The sequence below is a fragment of the Lithobates pipiens genome, unplaced genomic scaffold (genome assembly GCF_037356315.1).
Source record: "Lithobates pipiens isolate NorthernLeopardFrog02 unplaced genomic scaffold, aLitPip1_a1.2 Scaffold_19, whole genome shotgun sequence".
NCBI classification, from domain to species: domain Eukaryota; kingdom Metazoa; phylum Chordata; class Amphibia; order Anura; family Ranidae; genus Lithobates; species Lithobates pipiens.
Genome location: NW_027507764.1, coordinates 596,687,661 through 596,714,425, shown reverse-complemented (window position 1 = coordinate 596,714,425; position 26,765 = coordinate 596,687,661). Strand labels below are relative to the sequence as shown.

Below are 26,765 nucleotides of genomic sequence, written 5' to 3'. Positions count from 1 at the left end.
GCTCTTCCTGCTGATGGAGGAGAATTAGGTAACATGACTGAAACTTGAATATAGCTGACAGAGGAATAATCTCTTATTTTAGGATCTTGTTTTTCACGATGAGCACAGCATAGATAAGGTCTGGTAAAAACTGGTTTTGAAATGAAGTCTTCACACAAAATCAGAACATCAGCAATAAAATAGTTTAGGGTTGAATATATTTTTATTATATGCCAGGTAGTGTAAAATAACATACAAGAAAACAGGCAACTACATCATTTATGTCACCAATAACATCAAATAAGGCACATTGGTAGGCAGAAGAAGACAGGGGGGGGGGGGGAGGCGGTGAATACAGCAAGATGGGGGGGAGAAAAAGAAAAAAAAAAAAGGGGGGGGAGAAAGGAGGAGAGCACAGCAAATGCATTTAACGGAAAGGGTATGTGCAGGATATGTACCATTGTTGTTGGTATAAAATACTCCATAAATGCCCAACTCAGAGGCAGAAACAACCAAGTTCCACCTGCCAGTGTCACATGTGGCCATTGCGACATCACCACTCTCCGCCCAATCTTGGCGGTAAGTTTACTTAGGAGATCTTAAGATTATTAAGAAACAGTTCCGTCTGAGAATGGTGTCGCCAGATGGACCACAACATGGTGAACCTATCATAAGTATCGTCCGCCTTCGCCTGCAATTCCTCCATGAGCACTATATCATTAAGGATATCCACCCACTTAGAAATATAGGGGGTGGAGTCCTTCTTCCAGAATAAGGAAATGCTGCTGCGAGAAAGAATCTCAAAAGACTACTCTTCTGAGACTGAATTGTCCCAGGAAGGATGGATAGGAGAGCAGACAAAGGCGAAGGAGGTAACGAAGTCTGATATACATCATTATAAATCTCGAAGATAATAAAATAGTTTAAATGATGTTTTCAGGTAATATCCCGTCAGCTAAAATAGTAGTTTAAGGCGATGTCTGAGAGGCTAGATGTTTGTATAAGGATTATGTGTCGTGTGATGAGCTCTGTCCTTCCTCCTTTTCTCTTGTGCGATATTCTTTGTTCATAATTTGTATAAAGATGCGAGTCTTACCATAAAATCCAAGCATTCATTCAATGACTATCTTGTTTTGTGCATTGAATGCTTTCGGAGCTCCGAAAGAATTCTGATTGTCCATGTCTAAGCAGAATTAACCCTTACAGGTTGGTTGCAGTGGCGGATACGATGTGCATCTGAGGTAATGTAGGAATGTGTTTGCTTTTTTGACAGTTCTCCTTGCCTTGGCTCTGACAATACTGTATCCTGGTATAATGAAAAATTGCAAACTGCCGTGCTTTTGGTAAGCACATTAAAGGCAGAAAGTCTTTGGTAGACGAATAGTGCAAAATTGTAGAGAGGTTAATTGTAAACTGCTGTGCTTTTGGTAGGCACATTAATGTTATTGTTTGGGAGGCTAAAATAGAGGCTCTTAAAGTGGTTGTAAACCCTTACAAACCACGTTGACCTACAGGTAAGACTAGATTAAGGCCTAGATTAAGGCTTACCTGTAGGTCCAAGAAATATCTCCTAAACCTATACGGTTTAGAAGATATTTACAAAAAGACAGGCACCGCTGTCTACGACGCATGCTGCAGATCATGGCGATATGCCGCTCGTGTCGGTTCCCGTGCGCATGCACGGGAGTGACGTCATCTGCGGCTCCGGCGAATCACAGCACTGGAGCAGCGAGACCCGGAAGTCACTCCGGGATACATGGCAGCGGTGAAGATAAAGGAGGAGGACCGCTTCGGGGGCTTCGTTCTCAGGTAAATTATTCATAATGAGTTAGTATGCTATGCATAGTAGCTCATTATGCCTTTGCCGTGCAGGTTGCATTTTTTTTTTTTTAAAGTGTCTTTACTTCTTCTTTACAGTGGGGATTGAAAGTTTGGACACCCCATGTAAAAATGTGTATTAATGTGCATAACGAAGCCAGGGAAAGATGGATTGAAGATGGATTGAAGATCTTCAAATGGCATCAAATTACAGATTAGACATTCTTATATGTCAAAAAAAGTTAGATTTTATTTCCATCATTTACACTTTCAAAATTACAGAAAACAAAAAAATGGCATCTGCAAAAGTTTGGGCACTCTGCAGAGTTAATATCTTGTACTGCCCCGTTTGGCAAGTATCACAGCTTGTAAACACTTTTTGTAGCCAGCCAAGAGCCTTTCAATTCTTGTTTGAGGTATCTTTGCCCATTCTTCCTTACAAAAGTCTTCCAGTTCTTTGAGATTTTTGGGCTGTCCGTCACGCATTGCTCTTTTAAGGTCTATCCATAGATTTTCAATAATGTTGAGGTCAGGAGATTGTGTAGGCCATGGCAAAACCTTCAGTTTACGCATCTTGATGTAATCCCCCGTGGATTTTGAGGTGTGTATAGGATCATTATCCATTTGTAGAAGCCATCCTCTCTTTAACTTCAGCTTTTTCCAGTACATCCTTCCTGAGGACTGGTGCCCAGAACTGGACAGTATACTCCAGGTGCGGCCGGACCAGAGTCTTGTAGAGGGGAGAATTATCGTTTTATCTCTGGATTTGATCCCTTTTTAATGCCAATATTCTGTTTGCTTTGTTAGCGGCTGCTTGGCATTGCTGAGCCCATCATCTACTAGGACCCCCAGGTCCTTCTCCATCCTAGATCCCCCCAGAGGTTCTCCCCCCAGTCTATAGATTGCATTGCTGTTTTTGCCACCAAATGCATCATTTTACATTTTTCTACATTGAACCTCATTTGCCATGTAGTTACCCCTCCCCTCTTTTTAAATATTGGTGCTACATTGGCTTTTCTCCAATCAGCTGGTACAATTCCAGTCAGTAGACTGGAAAAAAAAATTAGGAACAATAGTCTGGCAATTACTTGGCTGAGTTCCCTAAGTACCCTCGGGTGCAAGCCATCTGGTCCCGGTGATTTATTAATGTTAAGTTTCCCAAGTCTAATTTTAATTCTGTCCTCTGATAACCATGGAGGTGCTTCCTGTGATGTGTCATGAGGATAAACACTGCAGTTTTAGTTACTGAAGCCCCCCGATTCCCTTGTGAAGACCGAGGAGAAGAATAAATTCAATACCTTTGCCATCTCCCCATCCTTTGTAACCAGATGTCCTTCCTCATTCTTTATGGGGCCAATATGGTCTGTCCTCCCTTTTTTACTGTTTACATACTTAAATAATTTCTTGGGATTTTTTTTGCTCTCCTCCGCTATGTGTCTTCCATGCTCTATCTTAGCTGTCTTTATTGCAGCTTTACATTTCTTGTTGCATTCTTTATAAAGTCTGAATGCTGATGATGATCCCTAAATCTTGTATTTTTTGAAGGCCTTCTCCTTTGCTTTTATATGCATTTCTACATTGGAGTTAAGCCATCCAGGACTTTTGTTCGCTCTTTTAAATGTATTACCCAATGGGATGCATTTGCCCTTATTTAATATGCTCTTAAAGCAAACCCATCTCTCCTCTGCGTTATTTGTTCCTAAGATTTTATCCCAATTTATGCCTTCTAACAAGGTTCGTAGTTTAGGGAATTTGGCTCTTTTGAAATTCAGTGTCTTTGTATTCCGTGTGGGGGTTATTTACGAAAGGAAAACCCACTTTTCACTACAAGTGCACTTAGAAGTGCAGTCACTTTACATGCAAGGAAAATATAAAAACAGCATTTTCGCTCGTAGTTTACCTTCATGCCCGGTAAATCTTTTTGGAAGAGATTTAATAGGAGTCGTAGAAATTGAAATTTTCTTGACTCGAAGAGGGGGAGTAGCCATAGAATTACCACTGTTCTTTCAAACTGAAGTCCCTCCCCCATTTCCACAGGACCGCCCCCTCTGGGCTAAAGACAGTCTTGATGTAGGATGCATTTCATGTACTCCTTACAAAGCCAGACTAAAACAAGAAGTATCCCCAGTTTACCACAAGCAGTACCATCTCTCCAAAGAGAAGGGGGAAGGCATCAGACCCATTATTGAGCAATTCCTGAAACAAGGAATTTTAAGACCCATCATATTGCCTTATAATACCCCCCATAAACCCCATCAAAAAGTTTGTGCAGGATCCATAAATAACCTTGTGATTCTAATTGCCCCTAATGTACCTGATGTGCCATCTCTCATTACCTCCATACCTGCCTTGGCAATGTGTTTTTCAGTTACTGATTTAAGTCATGTTTTTTTTCTCCATCCCTATTGATGAAGAGACTACTACTGGTTTTATTCCTATAGAGGGCACCAGATAACCTGGAATCGTTTGCCATGGCTATATAGACTCACCTGTAGTCTACTCAATAGCTCTGCAGACAACCTTAGAGTCCTAGGCACCTAGCCATGGTTCCGTCCCTCTTCAATGACCTACTGTTGTGTAGTCCCTCCCAGGAAGCTTGTCGGAAACACTCTGTTTTACTGTTAGAACATGTAGCACAGACAGGTCACAAAGTGTCTAATGAAAAGGTGCAATGGTGTCAGGAAACCGTCGAGTGTCTTGATTTTACTCTGTACCACGGTGAAAGGAGAATCAGTCACAAGTGAGCTGCGGCTTTGTGGGTCTGCCCCGCCCACATAGGAAGTGTTAACCTTCTTAGGTATGATTGGTTACTGCCGCCAATGGATATCTCATTGCTCCTACTATGATAACTTGCCGAGACAAGCTGCTCTACCTAACAGTCCTGATCTTGTGAAATGAAATGGTTAATGCTTTTGTGTATCTTAAACCTGCTATGGTAATGGCTCCTGGTCTGGGATTACTTGAATATTGTAAAATGTTTCATTTGTTTGCAAAGGACAACTGTAAAACCATGGCTGGGGTCCTTGCACAAGAGCATGGAGGAAAGCTGACACTTGTAGCCTTTAATTTCTAGAGTGGTCCCGGGTCCGGTACAAGGCATGCCGGCGTGTCTGAGGGCTTTGGCCTCTTGTGCCATGGCTGTAGAAATGGCTACATCATTTAGAAAAACACAAGATGAAGAAGTCAAACTAACGATACCAACATCCCACATTAAGTTACTCGGAAAAGGGAGAGGGGCACAAAGAGGCTGAGAGGTAACCAGCCTCAGGGAATTTTAACGGTATCGGGTTAAGTAGGTCAAACACATTCCAAAATAGAAATATAAAAAGTTCATTTTATTTTAACAGAGATAAAAAAAAACAGAAAACAGAAACATATTGGTACATCCAAACATTGGATGTATGCCTTATTCAAACATATGTATATTAAGATACTACCACTCTCGACGTGTTTCACTCGTTAGAGCTTCCTCAGGAGATTGGTGGTGCAGATTGCTTGTATGCTAAAATAGCAAAGAATAGTAAGAGAGAAAAAAAGCATCCATTTAGATGCATATAACAACGATAAATTGCAGTATTCCAAAATATTAAATAGTAACCAAAATTATAATTGTAAATACAGGGACATAGAAGGAACATGACCGAGGGTAACAAGAAACAGGTCTCACCACATTGGTCTGAATTTCAAGAATGACGATAACATTAATAAAACCACCAGAGTTGATATTAATGTAGGAGAAAGAAATATAATATTTCAGCCGCCGCAGAATGCCGCATTCAATGGAGCCTGTAGAGAGGGACATTGAGTAGAATGAAATCAAAAAAAAGAGAGGGAGAAAAACTAACCTCATGTTTTTAATATTGGGTGGCAGAGGCGTAACTAGAAACCTCAGGGCCCCGATGCAAGAAATCAGGAAGGGCCCCCCCCCCCCCCCCGAAAAGCATGATTTTGATACTATATTTTTTTCCACTGTAGAACAAAGTAAAACATTTCTGTGCAGCCTGTGTCCCGAGTGAAACCTGTGTCACCAGTGCAGTGGTGGTACTGGAGGGGGGTGGCGGTGGTACTGGAGGGGGATGGTGGTCCTGGAGAGGGGTGGTGGTCCTGGAGGTGGGTGGCGGTGGTGGTACTGGAGGGGGGTAGCGGTGGTACCGGAGGGGGGTGGTGGTCCTGGAGAGGGGTGGCAGTGGTACTGGAGGTGGTGGCGGTGGTACTGGAGGTGGGTGGTGGTGGTGGTACTGGAGGGGTGCTGGTGGTGGCACTGGAGGTGGGTGGCGGTGGTGGTACTGGAGGGGGATAGTGGTCCTGGAGAGGGGTGGCGGTGGTACTGGAGGGGGATGGTGGTCCTGGAGAGGGGTGGCGGTGGTACTGGAGGTGGGTGGTGGTGGTGGTACTGAAGGGGGGTGGCGGTCCTGGAGAGGGGTGGCGGTGGTACTGGAGGTGGGTGGCCGTACTGGAGGAGGGTGGCGATGGTACTGGAGAGGCATGGTAGTCCTGGAGAGGGGTGGCGGTGGTACTGGAGGTGGGTGGCATGGTGGTAGTACTGGAGAGGGGGTGGCGGTGGTACTGGAGGTGGGTGGTGGTGGTACTGGAGGTGGGTGGCGGTGGTGGTACTGAAGGGGGGTGGCGGTGATACCGGAGGTGGGTGGCGGTGGTACTGGAGGGTGCGTGGTGGTACTGGAGGAGGGTGGCGATGGTACTGGAGAGGCATGGTGGTCCTGGAGAGGGGTGGCGGTAGTACTGGAGGTGGGTGGCATGGTGGTGGTACTGGAGAGGGGGTGGCGGTGGTACTGGAGGTGGGTAGTGGTGGTACTGGAGGTGGGTGGCGGTGGTGGTACTGAAGGGGGGTGGCGGTCCTGGAAAGGGGTGGCGGTGGTACTGGAGGAGGGTGGCGATGGTACTGGAGAGGCATGGTGGTCCTGGAGAGGGGTGGCGGTGGTACTGGAGGTGGGTGGCATGGTGGTGGTACTGGAGAGGGGGTGGCGGTGGTCCTGGAGGTGGGTGGTAGTGGTACTGAAGGTGGGGGGCACGGTGGTGGTACTGAAGAGGGGTGGTGGTGGTCCTGGAGGTGGGTGGTGGTGGTACTGAAGGTGGGTGGCACGGTGGTGGTGGTGGTACTGGAGGAGGGGTGGCGGTGGTACTGGACATCAGGGTTCACAGAGGGCCCCCTTCAGGATCCCCAGATACCCCCCCTTACATCAGGGTCCCCAGAGAGCCCCCCTTACTTTAGGGTCCCTAGACAGTCACCCTCCCTTAAAGAGGTTTCTCTGTACCTTGCTGGACTCCGATGTGCACCTTGGCCCCCAGCAGATCTCTGTAACACCCCCCACCTGGGGGGAGGCAACGATCAGCAGCTATGGATGTTGATGGGCGGCGGGATCTTCCTGAGTCTCTGCACACACTGGAGAGGGGTCAGCATGGCTGTGAGTGGAGAGCGTGTCTGTCATTTAAATGCAGCGCAGAGCCAGAGACACAGGGAGTGAAGTTTAATTTTCCCTCGTTCTGTCTCTCACAGTGGCACAGCTGATCTGCTCCCCCTTCGGCCCCCCCCTCCCCTCCTCTCTCCTCTCCTGTGTTCTCCGCGGGAAATGTGAGCTTGTTAGCTTCGCACCTGAATGCCCGCGGAGAACACAGGAGAGGAGAGAGGAGAGAGGAGGGGGGGCCGAAGGGGGAGCAGATCAGCTGTGCCACTGTGAGAGACAGAACGAGGGAAAATTAAACTTCACTCCCTGTGTCTCTGGCTCTGCGCTGCATTTAAATGACAGACACGCTCTCCACTCACAGCCCCGTGGATAGCAACCACGCCGGGCCCCCCCCACAGTGATGGAATTCCAGGGCCCAGTCGCAACTGCGACTGTTGCGACCCTGATAATTCCGCCACTGTTGGGTGGTTCGCTCTATGAAGGGAAACACCCAGTATATCAAAAAAGGGTACCTTACGTATGCTGTGATCAATAGGTAGAATCTATGATACATGACTTGCTCGTGGAAAATGCTAACCAGCAATGCCTCAAAAAGTGTCAGGATCTAAACTAACACCAGGTACTGAAGAGCCCAGAGCACCTGGCAAAAGATAGATGGAAGATAAGGAAATCAGAACGGATAATGAGATATCAAATCTCTAAAATCCGGCATCTAGAAAGGAAACGGAACACGCATGTTCAGCAATCTGTAAAATCTAGTCTTACCTTAATAGACTTAATTGTATCCAGAAAACGGCAGGAAAATCAAAAGTCACGAAACAGTCTCCTCGCCTGAAACTGCGGCCACCCATGCTGGGAGACGAGTACACACTGAATTCATGGCCCTCTCCGACTCACGGGCGCAACTAAGACTCCCTCATATCGCAGGTCTCCCAGGAGATGCCTACTGCGCATGCTCCGATGACTCTAATCGCGTCATCAGAACACAGCGGCCATCTTGAAAAATCCTAATGCCCTCAACCGAGAACGGGAGAGGACAGGGACCATACTAAAAGGGAGTCTGCAAGAAAGAATACCGCCCACCCCCCCCCCCCTCTGTACGGACAGGAACTAAAACAAGGTTTAAAGATATCCACGGAAGGATCAAATTAAGGGGCAAACAGAGCGGCCACTTGATTGATTAACAAGATGGCCAGAGAGTGCCCCTGGGCACCCGTACAGGCAGAGAATACGGCAGTAACATTGGCGACTGAAAAGAAAGTAACAAAGATAGAAAATGGTAGTGTGGTCTGTCTGCAAAATACAGACAAAACTGTAGACATCATTTGACACATATTTATTGGAAAAAACAGTGACCAACAGTAGTGATGAGACACTTGTTATGTAGCCAAAATTGTCATGCGTCTTTTTTTTTTTTTATTGTTTATTTATATCAGGAAATGGGTCCACATAGACCAACAGGTTACATACTTTCCACATGGGGAAGGGGGGGAGAAGGGGGGAGCAGTGTGTGTTACACGATCATGGAGTACTCAGATAACCGATAGGAATTGCAGTTACGGGGCCTCTGCCTATGACCACCAGACTCAACATATCCTTGTCACTGCATGCGGTATTATGTGTCTGTGTCAGACCCTCTCAGGGTGTGGCCCTCAGCCGAGTATATAAACACATTCCAACCCTGCCAGGTTTTAGTGAAGGTCTCCTCTCTGTTTTGCACTGTGAGGATAAGATCCTCCATTCTCCTGATGTCCTCCACCTTATGAAGCCAGAGGTCAATGGTCGGCGGAAGGGGCGATTTCCATTGGCCTTAGCTGCATCAAGTAGGTGGCGGATCACTGATTTCTTGTATTTCCTGTCAGGGATATCGGAGGCGTGTAAGAGAAAGAATGCTGGGTCGTCTGTGAGGGGCCGGGCCGTGAATTGTTGTACTGTCTCACGCACTACTTTCCAGGAGTGCGTAAGTTTAGGGCATGACCAAAAAATATGTAGCATGGTCCCTTTGTCTGTGTGACAACGCCAACACAGGTCTGATGTATTCGGGTAGAGCTGGAGGAGTCACGAAGGGGTCCTATACCAACGTGAGAGAATTTTGTAATTTGTTTCCTGGATCTTGGCACAGATAGAGGATTTGTGTTTGAATCGGAGAATACGTTGTCTCTTGGTGTTATTGAATTGGCAAGCTAACTTTTTCCCAGTTAAGTAGTCCCGGGGGGAATAAAGTCTGCTGAGGGAGCATTTAAAAGGTTATAAGTCAATGAAAGTGTGTGTGGTAGGGCACCCACGTCAGTGCATAGCACCTCCAGGGCCGAGAGCCTCTGGGCGTCTTCCTTGGGGGGTGGGATCGTAGAAAGGAAATGTGTTAGTTGGAGTGTACTCAGGAAGTCTAGGCGGAACGGGCCCGTAGGATCTAGGAAATTCGCCATCGTTTTCCAGCGCCCACCGGAACTGAAGTGGGAAGCTTGATGTAGGCCCGCCTCACCCAGGCTCCTGGAGACACCCGTCGTACAGACCTGGAGTAAATGAGGGGTTGCCTGTGATAGGGTAAAGGGGCGAGTTCGGGGAGGAGAGGGACGCTTGCAAAAATTATCCGAGCGCAGACCCTCGCCGAGTTACCAATCAGTGGATGACGTTTTATCTCTGTTGGCAGTGCTGGGTAGCACCATGACGCCCTCCGGAGCGGAATCACACTTTGGGATTGTTCCAGCTTGGCCCATAGCTTGGTTCCCTGATGGCGGCACCAATCTATGAGTCTCCCCAGATGAACAGCCTGATAGTAGGCTTGAATATTCAGTAGGGCTAGACCGCTGTGCGATTTGGGGAGCACAAGGAGTTTATTGGCGAGTCTAGGTCTTTTTTTTACCCAGACGAATTCTGTGAATGTGTCATGCGCCTTTAACAAAGAATTCACTAAAGAATATTATCAATTTATTAAATTAAACCCATAAATTATTTAAATCAATAAACCAAGAAAATTACCTGGTTAAGCCAGGGGAAAAAAAAACAAAAAAAAAAAAAACATGCATAATCAAATTACAGGAATGGCTTGAAACTCAAAGCATCTTTAAGACCGGGAGTGGTGGTAGCATTGAGGTCAAAAATACAGCGTGCCTCATGTTGCAATAAGACCCGGTCATAATCACCCCCTCTCTCACCAGGTGGTACATGTTCCAATGCAAAAGAGTGCATCTTAGTGTCATCAAAATTGTGATACAAACCTAGATGGCGACTGATGGGCGTTTCCATTTTCTTCCCCCGCACCAAGGAAACATGATCCCTGATGCGGTGGAAGAAGGGGCGTTTGGTCTTACCAACGTAATAAGCATTGCAACCGCATGTCATGATAAATAACACACCCACTGACTGACATGTCGCCAAAAATTTGGGTTTATAAATCCGGCCATTGGGTAACAAAATTAGTTTGGATGCTTAAATGCAACTACAAAAATTGGACTTATGGCAAGGTCTTGAGCCAGATTGTTTTATATCAGCAGGCGATGAGGGGGCGTAATGACTGCGAACCAAAGTGTCTCTTAGAGACCGAGATGTACTGAAAGTGATCTCGGGATGATCCCGCAAATGTTTAGATACACTGGGATCCCCTTGAAGGAGATACCAATATTTCTTAAAGATGTTACTCACTTGGGAGTTTTGGCCACAAAAACGTGTAATTATTCTGATCCCAGAATCGGATTTGGGCACTTTCTTGTCATGAACAAGGGCAACCCTATTTTGTTTCTTCACTTTAAGGTAAGATTTCTTGAGGCATTTGTTGCTATAACCTTGATGTCGTAACCGTAACTGGAGTTTCTTGGCTTCTAATTCAAAATGAGCTTCCTCACTACAATTCCTTTTTAATCAAAGATATTGGCCGTAGGGAACACTTGCAACTAGAGGGGCTGGATGAGAGCTAGTAGCATGCAGCAAAGTATTTGCTGCTGAAGGTTTGCGAAATAAGGTAGAACCAATATTCCCATGGGAATTAACAAACATTTGTATGTCCAGAAAGGTCAAATGTGATTGACTTTTCTCCATGGTAAACTTCAAATTGAAGGTGTTGACCTTCAGGCTGTCAAAAAAAGCCAGAAGATCTGCCTCAGTCCCCATCCAGATTTAAAAAAAAACATCATCAATGTAACGTCTCCAGATGGGGATCTGATCCATAAACATTTGCATGTCATCTCTATGAAAAAGGTATCGTTCCCACCCCCGGTACAAGTTGGCATATGAGGGGGCACAGTTGGTCCCCATAGCCACCCCCTGCACCTGGAGGTAGTGGGAACGTCCAAAGAGAAAGATGTTCAGAATGAATTGAAGAAAATTCAAAATAAATTGATTATATTCCAATGGAGCCTCATTGCTCTCGGAAATGAAGCCCTCCACAACTCTGACACCTAGATCATGGGAAATGGAGTTGTAGAGGGCTTCAACATCAAGAGCAACAAGTCAAGACCCCTCCGGAACAGAGATCCCATCCAACACCCTCAAAAGTTCTCTAGTGTCCTGCAAATAAGAAGTCAGTCCTTCAACGTGAGGACGGAGAAAGTCATCAACCAAAGCATTGGTGTTTTCTGTGAGACATCCATTTCCTGACACTATTGGGAGCCCTGGTGGATTGGAAGCATGTTTGTGGATTTTAGGTAGGGCATATAGGGTGGGTGATTTGGGAGCCGCGACATTCAAAAACTCCCAAGTTTTTTTATTGATTAATCCCTGATGGTATGCACAACCAAGCAATTTTCTATACTTAATGATAGTGTAATTGACATGGCTCTCTGGAATTTTGCGATATCAGTCACAATTTTGTAATAGTCTCTCAACCATCGACTCATATTGGCAGTTGTCCATCACCACCAAGTTGCCACCCTTATCCGAGGGTTTGTTTGTAACACGTGTTTCCTGCTGTAAAGAACGAAGTGCCTCTTTTTGCAGAGTGGTTAAATTGGATTCTTTTAAACCCAACCATTTCGTTTTGCGTATCTCATTAGTCACCTGTTGGGTGAACGCCCATATATTGGGATTGCCTTGTAGGGCTGGGAAATTAGTAGATTTGGGTCTGTAGTCCTTGGGAGTGGAAACTATAGGAGGGGGGACAGACCGGCGAGAAGTGGACCCACGAGAGAGTGCATCAGCCTCCTCAAGGTCTGTCTCGTCGATGTGTCCCTCCTCCCACAGCTCCATTAATTCTTCCATAGCCTTAATATCATTTATGCTCATTTGTTGCTAAAGTGGATTTATTTGTTGTTGAGCATGAAGCGAAGGTTGAGATTTGTCATACATGACACGAAAACATCAATTTCCGAGCAAATAGATTTAAATCTTTGATGAGTTCAAATACATCAACTGTTTGTGTAGGGCAGAAAGTTAAACCAAGCTGTAAAACCGAAATTTGAGCCTCAGTGAGAGTAATCGAGGATAAATTAATTATTTCAAAATCATTTTGGATTGCTTCAGATGTGATGCAGTCAGATCTGATAATTTCTTTGGATCGTGTACAGGTTGAGTGAATATGGGGGCTGTGCAAAAAAACAATTCGGTGGTGGCTACAGCCGGTCCACCACCGGCATTGGGGGAGGCATAGCCACCAGCGAATCAGCTGTGCCGCTGTGAGGAGTGACATCAGATTGACCGTGTGTTTTTTGAGTGCCTGAAAGTTTGTCCACTGAGGCTCTGGTGTTCATTGGAGTGCGATTCGGATTAGGAGGCTGTTTAGGCTTACCAGTGAATTCATTTACATTACGTTGGTGCGCTTGTGCGATTGTTGCTTCTTCGACTGAGTGACCCGATCCGATGCCTGTGAGGAGGGAACAGAAACAGAAGATAATGATGAGGTGTCGGAATCAGATTGTTCCGACATTCTTTCAGTCTGGTTAGATTTTCTTATGCCGCATACACACGACCGGACTTTTCGAGGGACTAGGTCCGACGGACTTTCGGCGGAGTTCTGACAGACTTTCCGAACGAACGGACTTGGCCACACACAATCACATCAAAGTCCGACGGATTGGAACGTGATGGACCGGACTAGAATAAGGAAGTTCATAGCCAGTAGCCAATAGCTGCCCTCGCGCCGTTTTTTGTCCGTCGGACTAGCACACACACGAGCGGATTTCTCAGTAGGAACTGGGTCCGGCGGAAAAAATCTGAAACATGTTCCATTTCTAAAGTCTGTTGGATTTTTGCAAATCAAAAGTCCGCTGCAGCCCACACACGATCGAATGGTCCGCCGGAATCGTTCCGTCGGACCTTTGATGTCGAAAAGTCCGGTCGTGTGTACGTGGCATTACATTCCTTCTCTTATTTCTGAGAGGTGTCCAATTATAGGCTTGACTGTTGTCGTATGAAAGCTTATCCCTCATAAACTTTTTTTCTTTAATTTTTAATAATTCGGCTACATATAATTCCAAGTTAGCCTTGAGCGCAATCTCGCCATCAGCGAAATGTGCGTCCAGGGTGACTGACTTGTTGTCCTCGTACAATTTTTCTATTTCCCTATCTACATTAATAAGCTCATCCGTATAATGGCAGCAAAGAAGCTGCATCATCTTGGCAGAACATTGCTGTAATTTAGCCTCCCATTGAGATTTAAAATCTGGTTCAAGTTTGTGAATAGTGGGGAAAATCTGAATTCTAAGTCCCCAAGGGGACATCTGATCATCCGCATATTTGGTGAAATACCATTTATTCCAGTAAATTCTGGAATTTCTTTCCAACATCCGTTGGAGTGAGAGAAAAAAAAAACGATCCATAGATAGACCGCCTCCTGCTGCGTTCTGTGACCGCTGGAACGTATCCATAACGTGTCCGTAACGTGACGATCGGACTGCCGAGCGGAAGCCAGAGAGACCACTGCCTCCTCCACTCTAGGTAACATAGCCTCAGCCTCCCCGACTGTTTAGCTAAGGTTCCTTAGCGGTGTCTCCCCACCGGAGGAAACACCTCCGACCACCTCCTGTACCATGTCCCCAGTCTCTGACCATCTCCTGTACCATGTCCCCAGTCTCTGACCATCTCCTGTACCATGTCCCCAGTCTCTGACCACCTCCTGTACCATGTCCCCAGTCTCTGACCACCTCCTGTACCATGTCCCCAGTCTCTGACCACCTCCTGTACCATGTCCCCAGTCTCTGACCATCTCCTGTACCATGTCCCCAGTCTCTGACCATCTCCTGTACCATGTCCCCAGTCTCTGACCATCTCCTGTACCATGTCCGCAGTCTCTGACCACCTCCTGTACCATGTCCCCAGTCTCTGACCATCTCCTGTAGTATGTCCCCAGTCTCTGACCATCTCCTGTACCATGTCTCCAGTCTCTGACCACCTCCTGTACCATGTCTCCAGTCTCTGACCATCTCCTGTACCATGTCCCCAGTCTCTGACCACCTCCTGTACCATGTCCCCAGTCTCTGACCATTCCTGTACCATGTCCCCAGTCTCTGACCACTCCTGTACCATGTCCGCAGTCTCTGACCACCTCCTGAACCATGTCCCCAGTCTCTGACCACCTCCTGTACCATGTCTCCAGTCTCTGACCACCTCCTGTACCATGTCCCCAGTCTCTGACCACCTCCTGAACCATGTCCCCAGTCTCTGACCACCTCCTGTACCATGTCTCCAGTCTCTGACCACCTCCTGTACCATGTCCCCAGTCTCTGACCACCTCCTGTACCATGTCCCCAGTCTCTGACCACCTCCTGTACCATGTCCCCAGTCTCTGACCACTCCTGTACCATGTCCCCAGTCTCTGACCACCTCCTGTACCATGTCCCCAGTCTCTGACCACCTCCTGTACCATGTCCCCAGTCTCTGACCACTCCTGTACCATGTCCCCAGTCTCTGACCATCTCCTGTATAAAAATATTTTTTTAAAACAGTCATTTTCGGTATCGGTGCTGTTTCGGTAACGGTTTTGGTTTTCGGCCTAGTGTATTTTTCATTTTCGGTATCGGTTTCGGCACCAAAAAAACCATTATGGAAGCTCATAAGAGAGCGATGAATGTAAATGGTGAAATGTATAATGGATATGTAAAAAAAACTAAAAGAGATATAAAAAAAAAAGAAAGAAAAAAACAAATAAATAGTGTGTTAGTACTAAACCTATATAGAGATCAGTAATAAATCAAATGTAGCATTAGCCCTTGTACACACGGTCGTAGAATCCGTCGGAATGTGTCCTATCGGACCGTGTCGTCAGATAATCCGACTGTGTGTGGTCTGCATCGGACTGATTCCATCCGAATCTCCGTCCGACCCAATTTTCCAACATGTTGGAAATATTTCCCGACCAACTGGGCCGGTCGGACCTAATCCGATCATGTGTAGAGGATTTTGATCGGACAAAGTGCCACGCATGCTCAGATCAAATTCCTACATCAAAGCTATTGGCTACTAGCCTGAATGTAGTCCCATCGTAACGAAATTACGTCATCACGTTCTGAAAGATCGGATTTTCCGCCAACTTGGCCCGACCGTGTGTATGCAACAGTTTCGGACACAATCCATCGGACTAAATCCGACGGATTTGGTTGGCAAAATCTCCGACCGTGTGTACAGGGGCTTAGAATTGTTGAAGGTTTAAAGATTACCTTTAAAGCGGTTGTATAGTCTTTTTTTTTTTCAATGTTACCTACAGGTAAGCCTATAATAAGGCCTATAATAAGGCTTACCTGTAGGGGAAAAAAAAATCTCCTGTATGGTTTAGGAGATATTCCCCTTGCAATGAGCCGCTGACTGCAGCAGCGCATGCACACAGGGGATTCTCTGGCGAAATCCCGGCAGACACTGCCGGAAAGAAATCTCCCGCGTGCATGCAGTGACGATATCGTGGCTCCAGCCACTCACATCGCCGGAGACGCGATACCCGGAAGACACGACGAGGGAACATGTCAGCTCCCTCGGCGTGGATCGGGCGAGATGTCGGGGCCTCGTTCTAAAGCCTCATACACACGATAGGACTTTGTACAAACTTTTCCTTGGATTTTTGTACAAAGGGCGTCGGCCGAGAACTTGTATTGCATACACACAGCAGGACTTTTTCAGCCAACTTTCACCAAATCACGTGGTTTTTCTGCTCTTTACCGCCACCTTTGGTCAACTTCTGTACTGTTGTCTGATCTTTTGCATTGGTTCTGAGCATGGCCTGTTTGTACTTTGTACAAAAGTCCTATGGTTTTCTGTACACACGATCGGACTTTGCTCCATCGGACTTTTGTTGCCAGAAAGTTTGTCCGTTCGCACAGCCAACAAAGGTCCGCTGAAAACCAAAAAAGTTTGTCCGATGGAGCGTACACACGGTCGGATGTTGCTCCAAAACAGCTAATTTGCATGTTTGTTGTCAAAAAGTCTGATCGTGTGTATGGGCCTTAAGATAAGTATTTCATAATGAGCTAGTATGCGGGGCATACTAGCTCATTATGCCTTTTCCTTTGCAGGTCTGAAAAAAAAAAACGTCAGCAGGTTTACTCCCGCTTTAATGAATCAATGGCATAATTAATGCATCAATCTCATAATGGTGGTGCATCTAGCTGGATAGAAAAAATGCTGGAGGAAAAGAAGCAGACATCACCAGGGTCTAAGGAAACCTTAAAGTGATTGTAAACCCTTACAAACCACTTTGACCTACAGGTGAGCCTAGATTAAGGCCTAGATTAAGGCTTACCTGTAGGTCCAAGAAATATCTCCTATACCTATATGGTTTAGGAGATATTTACCTGACGACAGCCGCCGTAGACAGTGACGCACAGGTGCACTGAGTAAGCCGCAGATCGCGGCGATATGCTGCGAGTGTCGGCTCCTGTGCGCATGCGCGGGAGTGATGTCATCGCTGCTCCGGCAAATCACAGCGTCGGAGCAGCGAGACCCACCAAGAAGATGGACGCTCGGAACTACAGGGGACAGCGGTGACTTCACTGGCTCCTGTGTCAGGTAAGTGACACATAATGGACTACGATGCGATGCGATGCGATGCGATGCGATGCATAGTAGTCCATTATGCTTTACCTTTGCAGGGAATGAAGAAGGAAGTAACACTCATCAGGGTTTACTTCCTCTTTAAGTGTGGTCTGATGAGGCCAAACAACAAAGCAGACCAATCCACACCAAAGACCTAAAACAATATATTCACAAATGAATCCAATTAGGATGGTCAAACACCATCCAATGCATGAAAGGTTGGGCAATGAAATGTTCTTACTAATAGCGCATTCAGCTCAGGGCATAGGAAGTGACCAGGAGAGATCCCCGCTTCTGATGCCTGGGGGGAAGTCCCCGTTTTATTGTCTAAACCGGCGCGGCGAGGTCTGACGTCATCGCTGCGGAAGTAGGGGGGAGCGCCAAAGTTGCTGATGGCGGTGCGATGGATGGTGCATATAGTGTGCATTCAAAGTGGCCATTTTGAAAGATCTATTGCCCAAACTAGATGGGCGGCGGGACAAACGCTGTGATTGGTGCCCAGAAGTAAACAGCAAAAAAAAAGTCTGCATACCACTGGGACCAAACAGGGCAAAAATTGACTGACAACACAGACAGCCATAAGGTGCGGTGAGCGAGAAAACTCAAGAAAAGGGGCACAGAAGGATCGGACCATTGACTAAGAACCGATCCCTATATGCCCGGGGCGTCCGTACAGATCACATGGGGAAACAATCTACATAGAGAATTACTGGTGTAAACAATATGCACAAAAGATCCAAATGTAAAGCAGAGGACCGGTTCATGAAATGAAGAAATGGTTTAACAATAATGACCCAATTTGGGTCTTTTTTTTGGGCATAAAGCATTTTTTGGTTGAATCCAAATAGTTACATAAGTTCGCAGTGTTTGGGACGGGTCCATTAAGAAAATCATAGTTCATAAACTTGTACAAATATACAATCAATCCAGTGCAATATATATAACAAAATAGTACGGTATAGCAATTGGAGAAAAAAAGAAGAAAAAAGGAAAACACAATAATTGACAAAAATGGCTTAAAACTTCAAGTATCATTTAGCCCTGGATATTTAAGGGCAGGCGGGGTCAGAGATCCATCGGGTTTCACGCTGTAGTAAAATGTTATCATAGTCTCCTCCTCTCTCATTCGGAGGGATGTGTTCGAGTGCAAAAAAAAGTGGGGTCTTGGGGTCATCGAATTGATGACAAAGGCCAAGAAGATGACGGCTGAACCGGTTCCTGACCAGCGAACGCCGATGTACGTCGGCAGAATGGCACGGGCAGGCAAATGAGCATACAGGTACGTCCCTTTAAATTTGCCGCCCTGCCATCGCGAGCGCGCCGCCGGTGGAGCTGGTCGGGACCCCCATGGGTCCGGTCGCAGGTCCCGCGGACTCGATCGCCGCGGGCATACCCGCGATCGGTTTACGGGGCGGCTGAACTAGGAGATGCCGTTGTAAACAGCATCTCCCCGTTCTGCCTAGCAACAAGTGACGCTGATCACTGCTCCATGTGATTGGAGCAGAGATCAGTGTTCACTAAATTAAAGCCCAGCCCCCCCACAGTTAGTAATACGCCCCTAGGAACACTTAACCCCTACACTGCCACCCCCTGGTTAACCCTTTCACTGCCAGTGTCATTTGCACAGGAATCACTGCATTTATATAGGACTGATTGCTGTATAAATGACAATGGTCCCAAAAATTTGTCAAAAATGTCCGATGTGTCCGCCATAATGTCGCAGTCACAATAAAAATCGCTGATCGCCGCCATTACTAGTAAAAAAAAAAAAAAATATTAATAAAAATGCCATAAAACTATACCTTATTTTGTAATCAACTTTTGCGCAAACCAATCAATAATCGCTTATTGCATTTTTTTTTTACCAAAAATATGTAGAAGAATTCGTATCGGCCTAAACTGAGGGAAATTTTTTTTTTAGATATATTTTTGGGGGATATTTATTATAACAAAAAGTAAAAAATAATGGGTTTTTTTTTCAAAATTGTCGCTCTATTTTTGTTTATAGCGCAAAAAATAAAAACCGCAGAGGTGATCAAATACCACCGAAAGAAAGCTCTATTTGTGGGGAAAAAAAGGACGTCAATTTTGTTTGGGAGCCACGTCGCACGACCGCGCAATTGTCAGTTAAAGCGACGCAGCGCCGAATCGCAAAAAAGTGCTCTGGTCTTAAGCCAGCAAAATGGTCCGGGGGGGCTGAAGTGGTTAAAACGAATGAGACATGGTCCCTAATCCGGTGGAAGAAGGGGCGTTTTGTTTCCCCCACATACAGGGGCGTAACTATAGGGGGTGCAGCAGTCGCAACCGCAACTGGGCCCTGTGATGCAGGGGGCCCATGCAGCCCGCTCTACATATGGCCGGCAGTAGCATAGGAGGCTAGTACACACTATTACATACCCCCTCCATATCCCCCTGGGGACAGGGACCCCTTCTCATGTGGGGACAGGGATCCCCACCTCCCCTGGGGACAGGGACCCCCATCTCCCCTGGGGGCAAAGGACCTCATCTCTTCTGGGGACGGGGACCCAATCCTGCCTAGGGACAGTCCCCCAATGGGGCACCTAAAAATGTAAAAAAATAAATAAATAAAAACTACTGATGCCAGTGGTGGAACTACAGGGCTCACAAAGGTCATACCTGTGACCACACCCTGGAGTTCCACCGCCGGACTCGGAGGGAAGGGCCCTGGCTGGGGTTCAGGGGGGCCCTTCATGGTTTCTTGCATCGGGGCCATGAAGGTTCTAGTTACGCCACTGCCCACATAGAATGCGTTACACTCACATGTCATTAGATACACTATCCCAATGGACTAACATGTAGCCAAAAATTTGGGAGAATACATGCGTCCATTGGGGGGGGGGACCACAACGGGTGAATGTACCTGCAATAGCCACATTTGTGGCAGGGTCTCGTTCCTTTAGTACTTATGATTCCTTATAGAGGAGGGGGCATAGTGACTATGCACAATATTATCTCTAATTGAACGTGATCTTTTATGTGTAATCTCTGGATTTGGTCTTTTAAATGTTTAGAAACATGTGGACCCCCCATCAGGAGGTAGCAGTGCCTCTGCATTATATCATGGACTTGTTGGTGTTGTCCAGAGAATCTCGTGATCATCCTCAACTCGGTACTGTACATATTTACTTGAACTGAATATGAGTATTTACTGAATCCTTTTGTTGTTCAACGGTCGCAACATAAAATATCTCCTGAAGAAGCTCTGCCGAGCGAAACATGTAGAGAAAGTGGTATTGTCTGTGCCCAAATGCTCAAGTGTAACAACAGATTTTGAAATACAAAGTTGTTCTCATTAATAATTTTTTGTACTAATAAAAATTGTGTATATTTTTTTATATAAAAATATGCTATCGGTGTTTTCATACCTATATTTCTAATATACAACACCTCTAAAGTCCCAAGGTTTGTGACCTCTAGCCCTCTTTTTCCTATTCCTGATTAATACTGATAATTCTAATAATCTGACTAATCCTGATAATTCCAATTATTGCTGTCAGAATAAATGTAATTATCCCACGTGACAGTAAGGCAGTGACAGGTACTCTTTATGGAGAGATCTGGGGTCTACAAGACCCTCCATCCCTCCTCTGCACTTAAAGCGGGAGTCCGCCGGGAGTCTCCGCCGTTTTTTTTTTTTTTAAAGCCAGCAGCTACAAATACTGCAGCTGCTGACTTTTAAAATAATGACACTTACCCGCCCAGCGCGCCCGCGATGTCGGCACCTGAAGCCGATCTCTCGATCGTCTCTCGGGTGCTGCCGCCGCCATCTTGGGTATGGGAATCAGGAAGTGGAACCTTTCGGCTTCATTTCCCGGTTCCCTACTGCGCATTCACGCGAGTCGCGCTGCGCAATAACGACGGTCCCCGCTGTCTCTGGGATCCGTGTGTTTCCCAGCAGGCAGCGGGGGGACCTTCGGAAAGGGGCGTAATCTACACCCCTTTCCGCAGAGAGCTATCCCGGAAGTGGGTGCAGATACCTGTACTGTACAGGTACCTGCACCCCCCTCCCCCCTGAAAGGTGCCAATTGTGGCGCCGGAGGGGGGGAGGGTTCCAATGAGCGGAAGGTCCACTTTAGGGTGGACCTCCGCTTTAAAAGCAATAAAAAAAAAGCAAGTCTGCAGGTTTTGAATACGGTTGTTTTTTTAAAAAATTTGGCACTTTTAAGCCCTTGTACACACGGTCAGACATTCCGACGGAAAATGTCCGATCGGACCGCGTTGTCGGATAATCCGACCGTGTGTGTGTGGGCTCCATCGGACTGTTTCCGTCGGAATAAACAAAGTTTTAGAGCTGGGCTATAAGATTTTCCGACAACACGATCCGATGGGACTTTGTCCGATTGTGTGTAGGGAATTCCGACCGGACAAAGTGCCACGCATGCTCAGATCAATTTACGAGACCAAAGCTATTGGCTACTAGCCTGAACGTAGTCCCATCGTAACGAAATAACGTCACCACGTTACGTATGATCGGATTTTCCGACAACTTTGTCCGACCCGTGTGTATGCAACACCAGTTTCGGACAAAATCCGTCAGACAAAATCCAACGGACTTTGTTGTCGGAATGTCCGACCCGCGTGAACGGGGGCGAAGTCTTCTATAAACCAGAGGTAAGGTCATGACGTTGCTTCCGTGTTAGTAGATCCGAGACCCGATTGAAGCCGATTCCGGCGTTGTTTGGGTCTCCTGTCACCCGGCGGACATGCCAGCCGGTCGCTCGGGGTACCGGTAGGACGGGAGAGCTTGGGGCGAGGCACGGAATGTTGCTTGGGATAAAAGCCAAGCGGATTTTTAGTCGTATTGTTTCTTATCCCAAGATAGCCAACCAGTGACTCTAATACACGGTAGCGGGGCGATGCGTGCCGCTGCATATCACCCCGGGACATCCCCTAGGCATATTTGTGTACGGTCGGCAGGACGGGGTGAAGCCCCCCTCATTTCCGGGATCATGATACCATAGTTGCCAAGGCCAGAACCACGAGGGCATCACTTATCGCAGATAACATGAAAGTATCTCTATAGCCAGATTTTTCTGAGGATCTCCAGCGCAGAAGAGCTGCACCACCGTGCTGCCCATCACATAACCAATGCAGACAGAAGAGGTCCATAAAAACTGCCACTAAAGAAAAAAAAGGGGATCGATACGAGACTTTCCCCATCTGGGCTGGACTTGTGCAATGATGGCCCGTAATGCAGGGTGCATGGGCGCCCTCCCTCCCCACCCATGCATTCGCCCCTTAACCACTTCAATACCGGGGGGCACTTAAAGCGGGACTCCGCGTTTTTTTTTTTTTTTTTTAAAAGCCAGCAGCTACAAATACTGCAGCTGCTGACTTTTAAAATAGTGACACTTACCCCCCACCCAGCGCGCCCGCTATGTCGGCACCCGAAGCCGATCTCTCGATCGTCTCTCGGGTGCTTCCGCCGCCATCTTGGGTATGGGAATCAGGAAGTGGAGCCTTTCGGCTTCATTTCCCGGTTCCCTACTGCGCATGCGCGAGTCGCGCTGCGCAATAAGGATGGACCCGCTGCCTCTGGGATCCGTGTGTTTCCCAGCAGGCAGCGGGGGACTTTCGGAAAGGGGCGTAATGTACGCCCCTTTCCGCAGAGAGCTATCCCGGAAGTGGGTGCAGATACCTGTACTGTACAGGTACCTGCACCCCCCTCCCCCCTGAAAGGTGGCAATTGTGGCGCCGGAGGGGGGGAGGGTTCCGATGAGAGGAAGGTCCACTTTAGGATGGACCTCCGCTTTAAACACCTTCCTGCCCAGACCAATTTTGAGCTTTCAGCGCTGTCGCACTTTGAATGACAATTGCGCGGTCGTGCTACACTGTACCCAAATGACATTTTTATCATTTTTTCCCCACAAATAGAGCTTTCTTTTGGTGGTATTTGATCACCTCTACGGTTTTTATTTTTTTGCGCTACAAATAAAAAAATACAGAAAATTTTGAAAAAAAAAATGTTTTTTTGTTTCAGTTTCAAAACTTTGTAAATAAGTACGTTTTCTCCTTCACTGATGGGCACTGATGGGGCTACACTGATGGGCACTGATAGGGCGGCACTGATGGGCACCGATGATGTGGCACCAATGAAGTGGCACTGATGAGGTGGCATTGATGGACACTGATATGTGGCACTGATAGGTGGCACTGATGGGCACTGATAGGCGGCACTGATGGGTGGCACTGATTGGCGACACGGATGGGCACTGATAGCTGGCACGGATTGGCATGGATGGGCGGCACAGATGGGCATGGATAGGCGGCACAGATGGGCATGGATAGGCGGCACACATGGGCATGGGTGGGCACTGATAGGCGGCACAGGTGGGCACTGATAGGCGGCACAGGTGGGCACTGATAGGCGGCACAGGTGGGCACTGATAGGCGGCATTGTATTATGTTATACTGTACTAATGGATGCCAATCAGTGCCAAACAATAATGCATGCCAATCAGTGATGCCCATTGTGGGCACTGATTGGCATCCATTATGGGCACTGATTGGCATCCATTGTGGCACTGACTGGCATCCCTGGTGGTCTAGGGAGGATTACCTTTTGCTGGGCATCCCTGGTGGTCCAGTGTGGGCATCCTCGGGGGGGGGGGGGCTGTGCTGATAATCGATCAGCACAGACTCCCCCTGTCAGAGGAGCAGCCGATCGGCTCTCCTCTATTCGCGTCTGACAGACGCGAGTGAGGAAAAGCCGATCACCGGCTCTTCCTATTTACACTGTGATCAGCCGTGATTGGACACGGCTGATCAAGTGGTAAAGAGTCTCCATCGGAGACTCTTTACCGAGATCGTAGTTGCCGGGTGTCAGACTGACCCCCCCCCGCAACAACGATCGCCGCGATGCGCGCCCCCGGGGGTGCGCAGCGGCTCATAATCCTGATCACGTCATATGACATCCGGTCAGAATTATGCAACCACTTTGCCACCGTCAATTGCCAATAGGGTGGGCGGCAAGTGGTTAATCTACATGCAGGCCGCCCTGAGCCCTCCCAGTTGTGTCACAATAGCGAATTAATATTCACTATTGCATTCCCGATTCTCCTCACAGCCAATCCCGGCTCAGGAAGCAGGTCCTGAGACTCGATTGGCTAAGAGGAGAAGCAATCCTATTGGCCGCCAAGGAGGAGGAGGAGGGAAGAGACGCAGGGGGCGCCACAAAGCCAAGGAAGGAGGAGACGCAGGGTGAAGTCGCCCCGCCCACAGGAAGCCTGTGACCTAAATGGGGTAAGTACCAGGATCGATCGACCAACCAGCAGGCAGTGTGGGAGACCTGACCAATCACCGGGGGGGGAGGATGGGATAGCGGCGGCCGAACCCCCCCAAAAAAATATATATATCACCAGCAGCCACTGCACTTGTGTACTGTATAGAGATTTTAATTGCCAGCCGTCATTTCACTTCTGACTTCTACAGACCCACAATCAAAACACCACAATGACGAAACGCATCGAATTTCAAAACCTGATACACCAAGATCTTTATTAAAGTAGAACTCTAAGCAAAACTTTTTTGCCATTTTGGATATAGAGTAAGGGAGGGTCATAACCCCTGTAAATTTAATTTTTTTGCCACCTGCATTCCATTGGGGAGATTTCCCTTCACTTCCTGTCTCATAGCAAAAAACAGGAAGTGAGAGGAGCTCCCTACAAATGAAGGGAATCCCTAGGGGACCCCCCAGGTCACCAGAACTAGTGCCCCCATTGGAAGATTAGTTTTCTGGGGATTGTCTTTTACTTTCAATGATAATGGTGAACAGGACAAAATAGGAAAGGGTGAATCTCTTAATGGAGACACAGACAGCAAGAACTGACAGGGGGTCTAATCCCTCGCCACTCCATCCAAAAAAAAAAAAAGGGTTTTGCCTTTAGTTGTACTTTCATGCCGATGTACGTCGGCAGAATGGCACAGCCGGGCACAGGCACGAACAGGTATGTTGCCCTTTAAGAGCCCACCCGTGGGTCGCACGGGTGCTGTCGCCGGCGCACTCGCGACCCAGTCCTGAGCTCTGTGACCGCGGGACCAGCGGACCCGATCGCCGCCCGTGAAGAGCTGAAGGACGGGGAGGGGTAAGTGTACACAAACCTCTCCCCGTGCTTCCTATTTGTGGCTGTTACCGATTGTTTCTTCCCTGTTATAGGGAAAGACGATCAGTGACATCACATGCCAAGCCACGCCCCCCTACAGTAAAAAAAACAAAAAAAAAAACACACACACTTAACTCCTACACTGCCCCCTAGTGGTTAACCCCCTTCACTGCCTGTGACATTTTTACAGTAATCAGTGCATTTTTAATCGCACTGATCGCTGTATTAATGCCAATGGTCCCAAAAATGTGTCAAAAATGTCCGACGTGTCCGCAATAATGTCGCAGTCACAATAATAAAAATAAAAAAAATCGCTGATCGCCGCCATTACTAGTAAACAAAAAATTATTAATAAAAATGCCATAAAACTATCCCCTATTTTGTAGACACTATAAATTTTGCGCAAACCAATCAATAATCGCTAATTGCGATTTTTTTTTTAACCAAAAATATGTAGAAGAATACGTATCGGCCTAAACTGAGAAAAAAAAATTATATATTTTTGGGGATATTTATTATGGCAAAAAGTTAAAAATATTGAATTTTTTTCAAAATTGTCGCTCTATTTTTGTTTGTAGCGCAAAAAAAAAAATAAAAACCGCAGAGGCGATCAAACACCACCAAAAGAAAGCTCTATTTATGGGAAAAAAAGAACGTCAATTTTGTTTTGGGAGCCACGTCGCACGACCGCGCAATTGTCAGTTCAAGCGACGCAGTGCCGAATCGCAAAAAAGGGCCTGGTCCTTTAGATGGAAGAAGGTCCGGGGGGCTGAAGGGGTTCAGACAAATTCAAGGAATTCAGATTTTAAGAATGTTAACCTGATCCTGAGATCACAAACAATGCGTCTCCTGTCCATCTGTGGCTTATACCATTTTATTCCATTTACTCTTATTGGCTGTGGGAAGAGAGAAGAGAAAGAAGAACTTAGAAGATCAAATACAGTCCCTGGAAAAAGTATTCATACCCCCTGACATTCCCCACATTTTGTTACAACCAGAAACCATAAATGTATTTTATTGGGATTTTATGTGATGGACCAACACAAAGTGTCACATAAAAGTGAAGTGGAAGGAAAATGATACAAATAAATGTGTGAATAGTGTGGGGGGAGGGGCATTTGTATGGCACCCCCTGGAGTCAAGGAAGGGGGAGAGCGAGAGGGAGAGGAAGTGGGGGAGGAAGGGAGAGAGGGAGGAAGAGGGGGGAGAGGAAGAGGAAGCGGAAGGGGTAGAGGGAGAGAGGAAGGGAGAGAAGGAGGGGGAGAGGGAGGGGGAGAGGGAGAGAGAAAGAGGGGGAGAGAAGGAGGGGGAGAGAGAAAAAGGGGGAGAGGAGGGGGAGAGGGAGAAAAGGAAAGGGGGGAAGAAGGTAGAGAGGGGGAGAGGGAGGGGGGAGAGAGAGAGAGGGGGGGTGAGAGATAGGGATAGAGAGGGGGAGAGGAAGAGAGAGGGGGAGGGGAGAGAGAGAGGGGGA

At 47.1% G+C, this 26,765-nt stretch overlaps 1 long non-coding RNA gene across 3 annotated transcripts in view; it reads right to left on the bottom strand.

The window, feature by feature from the left end:
- Window positions 1-2,057: 2,057 nt before the first annotated feature.
- The window catches only part of LOC143997841 (uncharacterized), a 205,451-nt gene continuing 180,743 nt past the window's right edge, over window positions 2,058-26,765 (bottom strand). For all 3 annotated transcript variants that reach the window (XR_013277748.1, XR_013277749.1, XR_013277750.1), the window contains exons 2-4: window positions 26,114-26,190; window positions 12,940-13,014; window positions 2,058-5,299 (exon numbers count right to left, since the gene is read on the bottom strand). This is a non-coding gene — a long non-coding RNA (uncharacterized LOC143997841). The remainder of the gene's footprint in view (window positions 5,300-12,939; window positions 13,015-26,113; window positions 26,191-26,765) is intronic.